Below are 17,944 nucleotides of genomic sequence, written 5' to 3'. Positions count from 1 at the left end.
CAAGCTCTTTCAGAAACGCCATAACACTAACGAAAATCTTTAACAGTGATCGTGGGGGATCATTCTGGACAGTGCCCGGTCCAATACTTAGGGAATACTGTGCCAGCAATGAAGCAATTTGATTGGTTAATCTGAGTTCTTAACCCTCTGAACTAACTTAGTGATGAAATATAAACTAGTTATGTAACGTTTTCTCTTGGTATACATTGGAATAACCCACTTGTATTCACTTGGTATATACAAAGAAAATACAAGTGACACAAGAGAAAGCGCTGCATAAGCGTTGCGTGCGAAAGGATACCCCCTATTCCCTCCCCGTTTACACCTGCTATGCAGGATGTATACATGGCTTATCATTATAAAAATAACAAAAATATCATTACAGCCGTAAAATAATGTTTTCAGTGACACGGCTGCAAAGGTAACAGAAAAGCAATACCACAATGTACAGCAAACACAAATTAATTTTTATTCCTAAAACATTCCAAAGCAAACAGAGGATGGTAATATTATCTAAAAAAAAGCTGGAAACACATCCATATCTACGAAGAGGAAAACAAAAGGAGCAATGTCAATAACAGGCCAAAATACTCAATACTTCTCATGAACAGTACTATTAAGCTGCATTTAGCCAAGTCTTGCCATCACCTCGAGTATTCGTTTTTTTTTTCAATAAAAGGTCATTTACAATGCGAAACAGCATCTCGGTAATCGATCAACAGATTATTACAAACAATTCCTGCTCTAGCCAGGGCCAGAACCTAAGGATTAATTCACCATGCATATGGAATGTCATTCATTTTTATCTTGTTCAGTGTCAACTAAACTGCAATATTAATTCTCAATACTGATGTTCATTCAGCTCCATCTTGCTCATTTCAGAACTAAGATAGTAATTCTCCACATTAATTGTCATTCAGTTTTATCTTGCCCAGTGTCAGAACTTAAATAGTAAATCTCCATACTGAATGTCGTTCAGTTTTATCTTGTCCGTTGGCAGAACTGATATTGCAATTCTCCATACTGATTGCTGTTCAGTCTTATCTTGTCCAATGTCAGAATTGATATTGCAATTCTCCATACTGATTACTGTTCAGTTTTATCTTGTCCAGTGTCAGAACTGATATTGTTGTAATTCTCCATAATGATTGTCGTTCAGTTTTATCTTGTCCATTGTCAGAACTAATATTGTTGTAATTCTCCATACTGATTGTCGTTCAGTTCTATGTTGTCCAGAGTCAAAATTAATATTGCAATATTCCATACTGATTGTCCTTCAGTTTTATCTTGGTCAGTGTCAAAAATGATATTGTTGTAATTCTCCCTTCTCATTCTCATTCGTTTCTATCTTGTCTACTGTCAGAATTGTTATTGCAATTCTCCATACTGATTGTCGTTGAGTTTTAACTTGTCCAGTGTCAAAACTGATATCATTGCAATTCTGCATACTGATTGTCGTTCAGTTTTATCTTGTCCATTTTCAGAACTGTTATTGTTGTAATTCTCCATACCGATTGTCATTCATTTCTATCTTGTCCAGTGTCAGAACTGATATTGTTGTAATTTTCCACGTTGATTGTCGTTCAGTTTTATCTTGCCCATTTTCAGAACTAATGTGGTTGTAACTCTCCACCCTGACTGCTGTTCAGTTTTATCTTGTTTAGTGTCAGAACTGATATTGTTATAATTCTACACACTGACTGCCCTTCAGTGTGATCTTTTTCAGTGCCACAACTGATATTGTTGTAATTCTCATTACGAATTGTCATTCAGTTTTATTTTTTGCAGTGTCAGATCTGAAAATGTTGTAATTTACCATGCTGATTGTCACTTTTTATCTTGTCTACTGTCAGAACTGATAATGATGTAATTCTCCACACTGACTGCCGTTCAGTTTTATCTTGTTCAGTGTCAGAACTGGTATTGTTTAATTCTCCAAACTGACTGTCATTCAGTTTTATCTTTTGCAGTGTCAGAACCGATGTGGTTGTAATGATCTATACTGACCACTGCTCAGTTTTATCGTGTCCGTTGTCAGAACTGATATTGTTGTAATTCTCCACACTGACTGCCATTCAGTCTTATCTTGTCCATTGTCAGAACTATTGATGTAATTCTCCATTTTACCTGTCGTTCAGTTTTATCTTGTCCAGAGTCAAAATTGATATTGTTGTAATTCTCCCTACGGTTGTCGTTCAGTTTTATCTTGTCCTGTGTCAGAACTGATATTGTTGTAATTCTCCATACTGATACTGGTTAAGTTTTATTTTGTCCAGTGTCAGAACTGATATTGTTGTAATTCTCCTTACAGATTATCTTGTCCAGTGTCCAAACTGATATTGTTTTAATTCTCCACACTGACTCTCATTTAGTTTTATCTTGTCCAGAGTCAAAATTGATATTGTTGTAATTCTCCCTACGGTTGTCGTTCAGTTTTATCTTGTCCTGTGTCAGAACTGATATTGTTGTAATTCTCCATACTGATACTGGTTAAGTTTTATTTTGTCCAGTGTCAGAACTGATATTGTTGTAATTCTCCTTACAGATTATCTTGTCCAGTGTCCAAACTGATATTGTTTTAATTCTCCACACTGACTCTCATTTAGTTTTATCTTGTGCAGTGTCAAAACTGATGTTGTTGTAATTCTCCATACTGACTACCGTTCAGTTTTATCTTTTCCGTTAATAGAACTATTGTTGTAATTGTCCATACTGACTGCTGTTCAAATTTCTCTTGTCCATTGTCAGAACTATTGTTGTAATTCTCCATACTGATTGTCGTTCAGTTTCATCTTGTCCAGTGTCAAAATTGATATTGCAATTCTCCTTACAGTTTGTCCTTCAGTTTTATCGTGTCCAGTATCAGAACTGATATTGTTGTAATTTACCACACTGAATGTCACTCATTTTTATCTTGTCCGGTGTCAGAACTGATATTGTTCTAATTCTTCACATTGACTGCCATTCAGTTTTATCTTCTTTAGTGTCAGTACTGACATTGTTGTAATTCTCCACACTAACTGCCGTTAAGTTTTGCCTTTTGCAGTGTCAGAACTAATATTGTTGTAATTGTCCATACTGAATGCCATTCAGTTTTATTTTCTCCGTTTTCAGAACTATTGTTGCAATTCTCCATACTGACTGTCGTTCAGTATTATCTTGTCCAGTGTCACAATTGATATTGCAATTCTCCATACTGATTGCTGTTCAGCTTTATCTTGTCCAGTGTCAGAACTGATATTGTTGTAATTCTCCACACTGACTGCCGTTCAGTTTTATCTTGCTTAGTGTCAGAACTGATATTGTTGTAATTCTTCATACTGATTGTCATTCAGTTTTATCTTGTCCAGTGTCAGAACTGATTTTGCTGTAATTCTCCATACTGACTGCCATTCAGTTTTATTTTCTTCGTTGTCAGAACTATTTTTTTTAATTCTCCATACTGATTGTCGTTTAGTTTTATCTTGTAAAGTGTCAGAATTGATATTGCAATTCTCCATAGAGATTGTCGTTCAGTTTTATCTTGTCCAGTATCAGAACTGATATTCTTGTAATTCACCAAACTGATTGTCATTCATTTTTATCTTGTCCCGTATCAGAAATGATGTTGTTGTAATTCTCTACACTAACTCCTGTTCGGTTTCATCTTGTCCTCTGTCAGAACTAATATTGTTCTAATTCTCCACGCTGACTGCGGTTGAGTTTTATCTTGTCCATCACCAGAACGATTGTTTTAATTCTCCATAGTAATTGTCATTTAGTTTTATCTTGTCCAGTGTCAGAGCTGGTATTGTAGTAATTTTCCATAGTGATCGTCATTCAGTTTTATCTTGTCCAGTGTCAAAACTGATATTGTTGTAATTCTCCATCTTGACTGTCGTTCAGTTTTACCCTGCCCATTGCCAACACTGATATTGTTCTAATTCTCCATACCGATTGTCAGTCATTTTTATCTTATCCAGTGTCAGAACTGGTATTGCTATTCTCCATAGTGACTGTCCTCCTTTTTTATCTTGTCCAGTGTCAGAACTGATATTGTTGTAATTCTCCATGTTGATTATCGTTCACTTTTATGTTGTCCGGTGTCAGAACTGATATTGCTGTAATTCTCCCTACTGATTATGATTCATTTTCATTTTGTCCCGTGTCATAACTAATATTGTTGTAATCCTCCACACTGACTGCCGTTCATTTTTATCTTGTTCAGTGTCAGAACTGATATTGTTGTAATTCTCCACACTGACTGCCCCTCAGATTTCTCTTGTCCGTTGTCAGAATGATTGTTGTAATTCTCCATACTGCTTGTATTTCAGTTTTATCTTGTCAAGTGTCAGAATTAATATTGCAGTTCTCGATATAGGTTGCCGTTCAGTTTTATCTTGTCCAGTATCAGAACTGATATTGATGTAATTCACCATACTGATTGTCATTTAATCTTATCTTGTCCAGTGTCAGAACTGATATTGTTGTAATTCGCCACACTGACTGCCATTTAATTTTTTCTTGTCCAGTGTCAAAAACTCGTATTGATGTAATTCTCCACACTGACTGCCATTTCTCTTTATCTTGTTCAGTGTCAAAACTGATATTGTTTAATTCTCCATACTGATTGTCATTCAGTTTTTTTTTGCACACTGTTGAAAAACTGTTTTGTGATTTATCGCCAAGTGTTCCTAACTTTTATAGCAAGTAAACATTTAAGACTTTTTTTACTCTAAATTGTGTATTAAAGCATGCTAACAACTTAAAAACGATTTCAAATTGACTCCTTTTGATTTTGAGGTGCATCAGAAATTTGAAGGCATTCTGCTTAAATAGAAATCGTTCCTGAGCTCGTCATACACACAATAGAGATAAAATAAATATCTTACTAACCTCGTTTTCTCGGTCTGTACCGTAAGTTACGGATCCTCGTTTTTTCCCCTTAGATTTATGGCCTGCGTGCTTTGCCCTTGAGCCATAAATTAAAGGGGAAAAAAACTCGGTCCATAACTTATGGTACGGCCCTCAAACTCGGTTAGTAAGAGGTATATACCGATTGTCATTCATTTTGTATTTTGTCCAGTGTCAGAACTGACATTGTTCTAATTTTTCACACTGACTGCCGCTCAGTTTTATCTTGTTCAGTGTCAGAACTGATATTGCTATAATTCTCCATACTGATTTTTATCCAGTTTTATCTTTTGCAGTGTCAGAGCTGATATTGTTGAAATTCACCATACTGATTGTCCTTCATTTTTATCTTGTCCAGTGTCAGAACTGATATAGTCGTAATTCTCCACATTGACTCCAGTTCAGTTTTATCTTGTGCCGAGTCAGAACTGATAATGTTATAATTCTCCGTACTGACTGCTGTTCAGTTTTATCTTGTCCATTGTCAGAACTTTTGTTGTAATTTTCCATACTGATTGTTGTTCAGTTCTATCTTCTCCAGTGTCAGAATTAATATTCCAATTCTCCATACTCATTATCCTTCATTTTTGTCTTGTCCATTGTCAGAACTAATATTGTTGTAATTCTCCGTACTGACTACCGTTCAATTTTACCTTGCTCGTTGTCAGAAATCATATTGTTCTAATTCTCCACAATGACTGCCGTTGAGTTTTCTCTTGTCTGTTATCAGAACTATTGTTGTATTTTTCCATACTGATTGTCGTAAAGTTTTATCTTGTCCAGTGTCAGAACTGATATTGTTGTAATTCTCCATACTGATTGTCGTTCTGTTCTGTCTTGTCCAGTGTCAGAATTAATATTGCAATTTTCCATACTCATCCTTCATTTTTATCTTGTCTATTGTCAGAACTGATAATGTTGTAATTCTTCATACTGATTGTCATTCAGGTCTATGTTGTCGAGAGTCAGAATTAATATTGCAATTCTTTATACTGATTGCCCTTTGTTTTTATCTTGTCCAGTGTCAGAACTGATATTGTTGTAATTCTCCCTACTGATTCTCATTCATTTTTATCTTGTCCAGTGTCAGAGTTGATATTGCAATTTTCCATACTGATTGTCCTTTAGTTTTGTCTTGTCCAGAGTGAGAACTGATATTGTTGTAATTCTCCATACTGATTGTGTTGTTCAGTTTTATCTTGTCCATTGTCAGAACTCATATTGTTGTAATTCTCCATACCGATAGTCATTCATTTTTTATCCAGTGTCAGAACTGATATTGTCCGGTGTGAGAACTGATGTTGTTGTATATCTCCATGTTGTCATTCAGTTTTATGTTGTCCAGTGTCAGAACTGATAATGTTGTACTTCTCCACACTGACTGCCATTCAGTTTTATCTTGTCTGTGTTCAGAAGAATTGTTGTAATTCTTCATACTGATTGTCCTCCAGTTTTATCTTGTCAAGTGTGAGAATAAATATTGCAATTCTCCATACAGGTTGTCGTTCAGTTTTATCTTGTCCAGTATCAGAACTAATATCGTTGAATTCACCATCCAAATTGTCATTCAATTTTATCTCGTCCAGTGTCAGAACTGAGATTGTTGTAATTCTCTCTACTTAGTGCCATTCAGTTTTGTGTTGTCCAGTCTCAGAACTGATAATGTTGTACTTCTCCACACTGACTGCCGTTCAGTTTTATCTTGTCCGTTGTCAAAAGAATTGTTGTAATTCTTCATGCTGATTGTCGCTCAGTTTTATCTTGTCAAGTGTGAGAATAAATATTGCAATTCTCCATACAGATTGTCATTTAGTTTTATCTCGTCCAGTGTCAGAACCGATATTGGAATTCTCTATACTGATTGTCCTTCATTTTTATCTTGTCCAGTGTCATAACTGATATTTTGTAATTCTCCTCACTGACTGCCATTCAGTCTTACCTTGTTCCTTGGTTAATCATTTTAACCTTAGTTGGAAGTAGATTTTTAATCCTAGTTCTAGTTTAAAACCTTAGTTTTAGTTTCACGCTTTTATTTTTTATTACTTCTGTATTTTAGACATTAATTTTAATGTATATTTTAGACTTGTATTTTTTAGAGGACCCTCCTGGAAACCAGCTTTAGGTGATTGGAGGCCTCCTTTTAAAATATCAGTTTATTATTATTTTTTTATTATTATCATTAAATCCTCAGTAGTTACAAGACATCGTATTGATCACAGTTTCAGGAATATTAATAACATATCCAAATTAGGGAACTCTTTCCTCAATACCAGTGCTTTCCTTATCACCACAAATGTTCCCAAAGTAAGATTTGCAATGCTGTCAGATAAATGTCACATAGCAGATAGCAGTGGCTTCATTCATTTCTACCCTTTCATTAAACTTAAAATTTTCAACAGATTTTCCTTCTTTATTAAGGAAAAAACAAAGTTGAGATAACAGTGACCCAAAATCTTCTCCAGCTTTTACAGGTATTAAACCAGTCGTGCTGAATATTTTCCTTGACTCTTCTTCAAAATGCCAATTTCCCCTAAATTAACAAAAAATTCATTGACCTTAGAAGAATTTTTTCCTGACCATTTCCTGACCTGGTGCGGCACCCCTGTTTTAACTATTACACAGAAAGCTAAACCATAAAATTTATCGAGAAATGAGGCTCCCAACCATCACCCAATTCACAGATTCTGACATCAGACTTATTACCTTAGAAAAACCACTTCACTAACAACTGGTTCAAGTTCAGCAGTAACTTTCCTTGAAACCCTCAACAACTACCATCCCTCTATCAAATTCACCATAGAAGTGGACACCAATACAGTTGACTCTTGTTATGGTGCACATCCTTGAGATCGTCATTTGTTGCCGTTATAGCAGGGCTGCCTGCAGTAGAGGGTTGAGATGAAAATGACTCAATACAAGTCATATAAACCCACATGCAGTGCACATACTGCTTTGTGCTTTTAAGCAAAAAATTGTAATATATGTAGTATAGGTCAAAATAGTGTACAAACTACCAGTAGTAAACACTCCAAGACAACAGAACAATGACAAATCACTCAATACATTCAAGGTGTCCCTCGTAACGATTGAGAAACACTAAAAGAATCAGTGTGGGATCATATGAAGTGTTCACAATTTTGCAATAGGGATAGGATAATAGCCATGAATCAATGGCTGCTCCATCATTCAACTCTCTGCCAGACAGTGTCAGAAAATTGACAGATTAATTTTCATTCATTAAGGCCATAAGACACCGTCTGTTTCAGAAAGTGATTAAGATTTATTATTAAGATTTAATAATAAATGCTATTTTCATTCTAACACTTAGAATATTAGCTTTAATGTTTCAGTTTTAATATCCTATTATCTTTTTTTTCTGAGATTTTTACAGTTGGTGTGATATCACAGGATTTTTACCGACTTAACTAAGTGCAGATGTAGTTATATTCTATTTTGCCAATTTTGACATCTAAATTATGGTTTTTCATATATAGCCTCTATCAGTAACATCAGGCTGTCCATAATAGCAGGGGGTCTGCAAGGCAAGAGTTGTCTGTAGTGTGCTACCAGTTATTGCAAAAGAAAGGCTGCAAACTAGAAAGGAAAGATCTCTCGCCTTATTGTAAACACCTTGCCAACTTATTACCACTAAGGCAATGGATCAACACCGTATGCTACACAAAATGACAGCAGCTGCCAACAATTTTTCTCTTAAAAACATGAAAGATGACTGATTGATACTTTCAGCAGGGCTCGACTTTCAGGAAAAAACCTTGGGGCCAGCTGGCCCCTTAGTTTTCATATTAATTTTAGTCACCAGCAAAAGTATTTCAGTCAGCAAAAAGCATGGAAAGGTAGTTGCCAGTGAAAAAATTGGGTTGCATTGGTGACCCCAGCAGTCACAACGTTGAGCTCTGATCAGCTTACAAGCACCAATCCTCGCCCACGCCGAAATCTGGGGAAGTTCTCTCTCTGATGTTGCTGAGGAAGGAAGGTTTCAAGAGCTAATCAGAGAAACTTATCCAAGCTAAATGCAATGCCACATGGCCAGGGCAAAGGCCACAAAAAGACTGCAAGTCAGATGAAAATGATGACCAGTCTCCACAATGCCCTGTACCCTACAGGGCATGATGAGTCCATTGTTGCTAAGACATGTTTTCTTTCTTTCTTCTTTTAGTCTTCGACCACAATTTGGATGCATTTTGTGTTTAAAAAAAATCAGTTCATAAGCCATCATCCTGTTCAATATAACTAAACAAAATCCAGTAACAAAATTAATTAAGGACCATGGCACAGGTGTAGCTTATTCATCTTTTTTATTTAAGTTTGCAATAAATTATTTTCATTTGCATGAAAATAATTGAGTGATGTTTCTTCTATGCACCTTTCATTATTATATACCAGTAATTTGTCATCATCATATCATTATTGTGGAAATTATTTCATTTCATTTTAATTGTTATGTGTACCGGTTTGTACCAACTGATTCCTATAAATGGCTTGTTCTTTTCAGGGTGTTTTCACGAAAGCTGTGAAACAAACTATTTCTTGATGAATATAACATAATATTGTCTACTGCATACAATATTTCATAAAGACAACTATTTCAGTTTAATTATTACTTTAGCATATTTAGCTTTGTATCATCTCATTACACCAGGATCTCTCATTGCCAACAACAATTGTAATCTATTGGCAGTGTTTAAAACAGCTATTTCATCTACCAAAGGCAGCCCTAAAAGCTGATTACTGAATAACATTCCGTAACAGTCCCTGGTACAGTTGCAATTTTAAGATCCACTGGACAACGTTTCATGTCCAAAGTCAAGCTGGCTTCACCTCTTGACTGCAAGAGAGGAATTATGCACACATTAGTGCAACAGACCTTTGACTTGGGCATGGCTGAAAAAGCTGAGGGTGGGCTGATTGCAGGAGATAGATAAATCAGGTACACAAATGATGGACCTGAAGGGGAATAAAATTGTATGTTCCAATCAAGCAGCCATGTAAGGTGCAAGACTTAGCCAAAGTTTCTGTCAACATCAGCCTGTTGAGAAATATTTTTCACACTTGATTTGCAAAAAAAAATGTGACTGTATGTTTCAGCATGCTGCAGTTTGTTGTTTTCTGTTGAAGTCATCTCAACTCAAACGATGTTTTTGAATTAAAGTCAACAAAAGCAAATCATTCTGTAAAAGCTGAACGTTGAGGGCAGGAAGGTTAATGTATATAATATTACTCGGCATTCTTTACCAGGATAATTGAGTCATAGAACGACCAACCACTTGTCGTTATAGCAGGCAATTTGTCAGCTTTCAAAAATGAACTTGAAGTTCATTTAGGTATTTATATAATTTTACTTTTGCAAAACGCTTCCATATGATTTTTACTATCTTACTATTACATTGGTGTTGCTTTTCTTCCCTTCATTCATGTTTGTAATTTCAAGGAAGTTTTCAATTATGGCCAACCTCACTTACTTCCTTGCAGCGTGCCTATTTACTTCTGTTTGTGACTAATCATTTGTCATTGCTTTGTTTTACTCTTTCATCTTGTTACTTCTATTAATTTGTATATTTGTATTGTACTTTCTAGTGTTACACGAGCCCTTTAATTGGTGCAAAGTTTACAGATCTAGAACAAGAAGAAGTCCTAGGTCCACAACCTACAATTACAAAATAAATGTCAAAGAGTTACCTCCAACAGTAATAATAATAGTAATAATCATAATGTCTTTATTCATTTGATAAAAATGCATATCAAGTGTTACAATTAATAAAAGATAAAATGATTAAAAAGATATCTAAAAAGCAGTTTTGCCTCCAGCAATGTCCCCAACAATATATGCTCTCTTTCCATGGTCTTCATGAAGCAACCGACTGTTGACATACTACCCACAGTAATCCTGTGCCTGTGCTGCTCTCCTCCAAACCCCAAGCTTCTCAGCTAAACACCCTGGGTAATCCAACACAGGAGAGCATAACAGAAACAGCCCCTGAACCAATGGCAGCACCATCTCAAAATATATCAGACCGTCCAGTCGACCAACCAAGTCCAATGTTATATAGTAAAGGGAAAGTGACTTGCCCTCAGTCTGGATCAAATACCCAATAAGGCATGGAACAAAACAACCTAACCGAGATTAGATCAGGCTGTATGTCCAAACCACTTGTGTGCGTAGACCTGTGCACTACCATTTCAGCCATCAGTATGGGGGCATGAAATGGTGACATCCCAACATTACAATGGACACGGTGTGCAGTATGCATAGTGGTGAGGCAGAGACTGGCCGTTCTCTTAATACTGGAATCTTGAAAGCCAATAACTAATATCTCATGATTAAACTTTCACACAGGTCCTCAAATTCACAGGATTCTGCCAGCTGGCCCACTCACATCATAATCAATCAATAACCTCATGTTCAGCTTGATTGTTGAATTCATCAAAACTTCAGGACAACTCGGATTAATATTAATCTATGGATTATAATAATAATAATAGATTATTATAATTCAGTAATAGATTAAGGCAAGGCAAAAAAATTGGAAGGATTAGATTATTAATATCATTTGGATTAATATTAATCTCAGAAATTAAAAAGTTGCGACAGGCCTGCACAACTCCCATTGTACCCAAATGCCTATTTTTTGCCTTTAGCGTTTGTCGTGTACTTGCGCATTGTTTAGACTCATTTTTATTGCAAGATTTGTTTGAAGTCTCTACATGTTTGCTTTCAAGGGACAAAATACGAAGCTTTCCGTGAACATTTTACTTACTTGCACTATATATTATGACGCCGGGCCAGGCTGTGATAAGAACTGTTTGCAAGCAGTAGGTACATCCTTATCACAGAAATCATACTATTTGTCCTCGAATGGTTTTCTTCGGAGATGCTGTAGCTTTACTTCAAGAAAGCTATATGTTTCTCTAGATACAAATTTTATGGATTGTTGAAGCAGTTGAACAGTTGGCATCATTGTCCCAGGTTAGAAGTGGCAACATTCTCATTACAGTGAATAACAAGACATGTATAAAGTATCATTATCAACGCATACAGGATATATTATCAGCAAGGTCACTTGCCAACATAATGCTAGGGTTCTTCCGTACAGCTGAGATTGGCGGCAGCTCTTCAGTAAGTCAGGCGCCCTCGTGGACCTCACCAGCTAACCAACCAGCAACAATAGCCCCTTCTATGACATCAATCCTGAAACCCTGTCCTTCATCACAAACTCCTACTCTAAGTCCAGTATATACGTAGACGGTCCATTTTATGAAATGCTCCCAAGGAAATGGTAATCTCTATGGATCCAACTCAGAAAGGCTAAGTCTTTCAGCAATAACTGGAAGGGATTGACAGATTTCCTTTGATGACGTGCGTACTGACATCCATTTCACTTTGTTATTTTTTAAGTTACTCAAGATCTTTATTCTATTCTACATTAAGAATTTTCATGGCCCTGCAAAAAAGTCAGTTGCAACTGTACTGTATTACCAGCAGAGCTGACACAACTGCCAACTTCTGCTACTAAAATATCATAACCATTAATAAAGATTGCAAAAGTTGACTGAGTGTAACAACATAAAAGAGTTTTCTTCACAAACTACTAGCACAAGAAGCATATCCATTGTGGTTGGAATAGAATATTTTCTTTATTGACAGACTTGTACAAATTTGTGCTGCCAAGTCTGTGTCATATGAACGAAATATTTCCACAGCTTATATAGTTATGTAAAGCGATTGATACCATTATTTAACAAATTGCCAAGAGATAGTGATAAGGATGCCTTAGATTGTTAAATGATGTCAATCTTCAGAAGCTTTGGTCAAAGATTAATCCTAGGTAGGAATAATATTAATGCCACAAAGGATTAATAGGAATCCTATGTAGGATTGATATTTATCAGATTAATATTAATCTTACATAAGATTAATATTAATCCTGATTAATTAAGGCATGGCTCGAACCTCAGTAAAGGATTATAATAATCTATTACTGGATTATAATGATCTATTACTGGATTATAATAATCCATTGCTGGATTATAATAATCATTAGGATTAACATTAATTCGATCGATATTAATGCGAGTTGTTCTGAAACTTGACCCCTTAAAATAACATGTTTCTGTGGCATAAAATGGTTGCTTAACTGAGGAATACAGAATCTTTTCAGGGTGTTCCTCATCTGCATCAGTTAAGATAGCAATATTCATAACTTCAAATTCACAGTTCTGGTGCTTTTGAAGGCAAAAATTCCTTGATCACACTCTGCTACTAATACACAAATTTGCTGCCTCTCGTCCCTTCTGACACCAGATTGAAGCTTGACATATTCAAGAGGTGAGTGACACTAACACAAATAAAACCCAGGAAGCCATAGATATAATTCTGCCCTTTGTTATAGATCCTTTGGGTTAAACATACGATGCTTTATAATCTTCTTTAATGAAAAGTTGCTGAGACCATAGGATTTGCATAAGAGGGGAGCTGGAGGTCTGCTCATCTACCATGACTAATCTTCAGTAGAATTTTGTTCTTGCAGAGTAATTTTCAAATTCTTTTTGTCTCAAAATTTCTTTTGAGACGAAAAGGCATGATGTAAGATTGCTGTTTTTCCACTTAGTTGAAACATACCATTTCTTATATTGAGGCCTTACATTCATGCATTCAAGCATACAATGTGTGGTTATGTGTACATGTACATCTGCGCACTCTGTGTGATCCCTGCCTTGCAGAGGACTTTTCACAGCTTTAGACTATTTGGTCTAACCATCCCTGATTGCTCAGAGCGTGAAATGTTAAACTGGATGATAGAGTATATTATTTTCAAATCAATACTCTATCGTCTCTCTATAAAAATTAAAATAAAAAAAAAGATTATGGGGAATTTTTATCATCTAATCCTTACAAAGACACTTGTAAACAGCTGTTTCTGCCTTTTTAAAGCAACAGTTAGCTTTTTGTTTCATGATCAAGTAAAGGGGAAAATTTTAGCACCTGGTGCACTGCAGGTGTTGAAATAAACCCCTTAAACCTTCTTACCAAAGAATAAGCAAATGAACAAGACTGACAACATTAACTTCATCATACAATGCACTTTGAATGTACTGTAATCTACCTCAAGCAACTTAAACCAAACCAAGTATTCACACTCTGCATTCCGACAGCACGCAGGGCTGGTGATTCATTTTGCATCAACTTGACGCTGTTGTGCTGTCCTGAAACTCCACAAGCTCCATCGCCACTTGCAGTTTTCTAATAACATCATCACTGATCCCATCCTATGCAGTTGAATTTCTCAAGTAGTTTCCCATATAGTTGTCATGAATCATGCCTGTTTTAAAATACCTCCAAGAATATTTCATATTAAGTTTCATGTTCCATACTAAAACTGCAAAGTACATTAACATTTGTCACAATCACAAATATATTCTGCAATAAAATTAGAGCAGAGGAAGGGGAAGGTGGGGTTATCCATCCTGACTTCTTTCCTGACTTTTTTCATTTCAAAGCTGGACCTAAACAGGTTGAAAGGCTGGCCATTTTCTTTCGCATGTGTTGGAAGATTAGACACTGACAAAATATGTTGACTTCGACATCTTGCTTTTGAGTCTTGCAAAATTCTGCTTGGTATTAAATTACAAGTCATGAGAGTTACATGAGCTCTTTAAGATCCAGTCACTACAGACCTTCGATTTCATATTAAACTCCTCACTCTTATCACCATTTTAGATGATCAATCTGATCAAGAACAGACTTAAAATTAATTATGAGCGAAGTATCCACCATACCAATACATGCCAATCTGGATGCACAACTTCAAGTTTTACTAATTTAGAGGTTTTCTGTTTCTCATTGCTATCCCAAACTTAAATCCACCCAATGAAGGGAAGTTTGCTTAAAAGTTATTTATAATATAAAATTTTAGGTTTGACCAGCAAAGCTGCTTGGAGACTCTTTATTATCTATGGACGTTCCCTTAAAATAGCCTGTGGCAGTCTGGCCAACTTATAAATTTTGTCTTTTCCATATCCATTAATGCTTCCCAAGCCAAAGTCCCATTATAAGGTATAAACTGTACCAGACAAATTAACTGGAAAAGGTGGGAAAGGACTATACTTAAGCGTTACCTACCAGTAAGTCCTAAGTCAATTCATTGCCAGCTGCTAGCATCAGTCAACTACATGTACATGTATCTAGCCAGCTTAAATTTGGCTGCTCGAATATCCAAATTGATGTATGGTCTGCCTTTGAGATGTTGAATCAGAATTCTTCATGATTTAAAGTTGACATCACAAGTGTGCACTGTTGACAATAACTTTTTTGCCAATGTTGGGAAGGGGTAGTGGGAGGTTGTGCGGGGGTAGGAGCTGATGGCCTAATGGTAAATCAGTTGGACTCTGGATCAATAGGTCCAAAATGGAGCCCAAGCCAGAGTTGCTGTGTCATGTTCTCGAGCAAGACACTTGACTCTCCCAGTACCTCTCCCCTCCAAGGAGTGAAAATGGTACTGACCGATTGTAGGAGCAACCTGACAAAAACAAGGGGTAACCTGTGATAGACTAGAATCCCATCCAGAAAGAGAGTGGCAATACCCCTGGGCATTTCATGTTGCAGAGACCAAAGGTAAGCACCAGCACTGATGAGCCATCTGGCTCATCCATATCCCGAAGGGGTGGAACAGAGTTCCCCGCCCTGCAGCCGGTGAAATAATCACTAGAGTGTTCTCATTCCGAGCCGCAAAGACCAGACGAGGGATTTGATTTCCTGTTTAAAGCAAACCTTTTCCCATAAAAGTTTAACCCCCTTGACTGGATGTACCAACAAAACGTTCAAGTGAGGGAGGGAAAAGGACATTGGTTAATATGCATTTCAAACAGACAGCTACACTGCAGATGGCTGGAAATGTAAAATGACAGCTTGGGACCAGGGTAATGGTGGATCATGGAATGAGGAGAGGACATCGGAGAGTGAAGCTCCTCGAGTGCGGCTGTACAGGCAAGTTGATTCAAGAACCCACAATGAAGGATGATCCCCCAGTGGTGATGTGGTTGGCATGTGGTGTTGTGGTAACCAAGGCCACTATTCAGAATTCTGAAGGAGTCATTTCTTATTATAGAAAAAAGACAGGCAGCCTTTGTAACAACAGTTATTCCTTTTGATATTTAAATGCCACATCTGATAGGGATGAAACTCAGCTTTTGATATTTGTTGAAAATTGGGAGAATAATGCATTCCATGCCCAGTAGAAATAATGTTACATGTTCCAAGCCATAATGGCAGTAGGTGGGGTGGAGAGTGAGACATGGTGGCGGATCTTTCCTTCATGTCAGTGACATTTCTGTCCTTCAGGCATTCAGTTCAAGATGCTCAAGTGTATATCTTGCAGGAACTACAGTGCAAGGATTTTCTGGCTGTGATGAAGCAAAATCATCCATGCATTCAGAAAAAGTACCAGGTGATGAAATAACACATCTTGACAAAGAGGTGGCTAACAGCAATCGCATGAACTGAGGAGGATTCAGGTTATCTGCCCAAAGGTGTCACAGCAACAAAGATGCCGCACATGCACCCCTGCCCACGCGCGCCAAACTTTGCCTCCAACCATGCGCTCCAGTGCCGCGCCATCACCACATCTGCATTGCCTCCACGTTTGCTGCTGTAACACCTTTGTGCAAAAGCATGGTGAATCCTCCCCACCTCATGTGACTGATGTAAGCTACTTCTTTGTCGAGGTGTGTCACTTCATTGCTTGAGACTTCTCCTAAATACATGGAAGATAATGCTTCATCACAACTAGAAAATCCCTGCACTGTAGTTCCTGCAAGAACACACTCAAACATCTGGAGCTAAATGCCAAAAGGATGGAGACGTCTCTGAAATGATAAAAGGATCACCAACCATGACTTTCTTTCCACCCCATCTGCTGCTCTGTTATAGTATAAAACATGTGAGATCATCCCAACCAAGCATGCAATACATCATTTTCCCAATTTTCAACAGCCAATCAGAAGCTGCGCATCATCCAAATAAGGTGTGTCATCTGAATATCAAGCACGAATAACTGTTGTTTTATAACCTATCTTTTTCCTATAACAAAAAGACTCATTCAGAGGTCTGAATTCTAACCTTGGTGACCACAATAACATGTGCTAACCAAATCACTACTGAGGAATTCTCCTTCACTGTGGACTCCTGAATCAACCTGTCTGTACCACCAGACTCAAGGGGTACCATTCCCTGATTTCCCACCCCATTACACAATCCACAACTGCCCTGGTCCCAATCTGCCATTTCACATTTCCAGTCGTCTGTTGCATAACTGCTTGCTAAAAGTGCATGTTAACAAATGCCCTTTCCCTCCCTCACTTAAACGTTTCATGGTATATCCAGTAAAGGGTGTTGGACTTAAATGGTGAAAGGTTTGTTTCAAACAGGACACCAAATCCCCCTGCCAGTCTTTGTGGCTAAGAATGGGTACATTCCAGTGATGTCTTCCCTGGCTACAGGGCACGAAAGTCTGTTCCATTCCCAAGGGAACAGAGAAGCCAGATGGATCATCAGCACGAGTGCTCCCCTCCAGTTTCTGTAACATGAAGTGTCTAGGAGTGTTGCTTCTCCCCTTGGATGGGATGCTAGTCCATTGCAGGTGACCCCCAGCAATTGTCAGGTTGCCCTAACAAATTGGCCAGTACCATTACACTCTTGGGTGGAGAAAGGCATTGCAAGGGTAAGGTGTCGTGCCTGAGAACATGACACAGCAACCCCAGCTTGGGCTCCATGTTGGACGTATTGATCCAAAGTCCAACTAACTAACCATTAGGCCATCAACTCACCACCCCAACCTACAACCCCCGGCCGGCCCACCACCCCTTCCCAACATTGCCAAAAAGTACTTGCTGACAGTACACACTTGCGATAACACCTTTAACTTGAGAAGAATTCTGACAAAACATCTCAGTGACATGCCATATATTAAATTTGATATTCAAGTAGCCAAATTTAGCCTGCCTTGATACATGTAGTTGATTATTAGAAGCAGTGAGC

At 37.3% G+C, this 17,944-nt stretch overlaps 1 long non-coding RNA gene across 1 annotated transcript; it reads right to left on the bottom strand.

Annotated features, from left to right (window-relative positions):
• Nucleotides 1–446: 446 nt before the first annotated feature.
• Nucleotides 447–7,712, bottom strand: LOC149095511 (uncharacterized). Its single transcript, XR_016204853.1, has 2 exons — nucleotides 7,597–7,712; nucleotides 447–542 (listed from the first exon to the last, which is right to left on the bottom strand). It is a non-coding gene; the product is annotated as an uncharacterized LOC149095511 (long non-coding RNA).
• Between the last annotated feature and the right edge of the window lie 10,232 nt (nucleotides 7,713–17,944).

The sequence above is a fragment of the Orbicella faveolata genome, unplaced genomic scaffold (assembly GCF_042242905.1).
Source record: "Orbicella faveolata isolate gen_17 unplaced genomic scaffold, um_ofav_v1 contig_50, whole genome shotgun sequence".
NCBI lineage: Eukaryota > Metazoa > Cnidaria > Anthozoa > Scleractinia > Merulinidae > Orbicella > Orbicella faveolata.
This window is presented reverse-complemented; position numbering and strand designations above follow the sequence as displayed.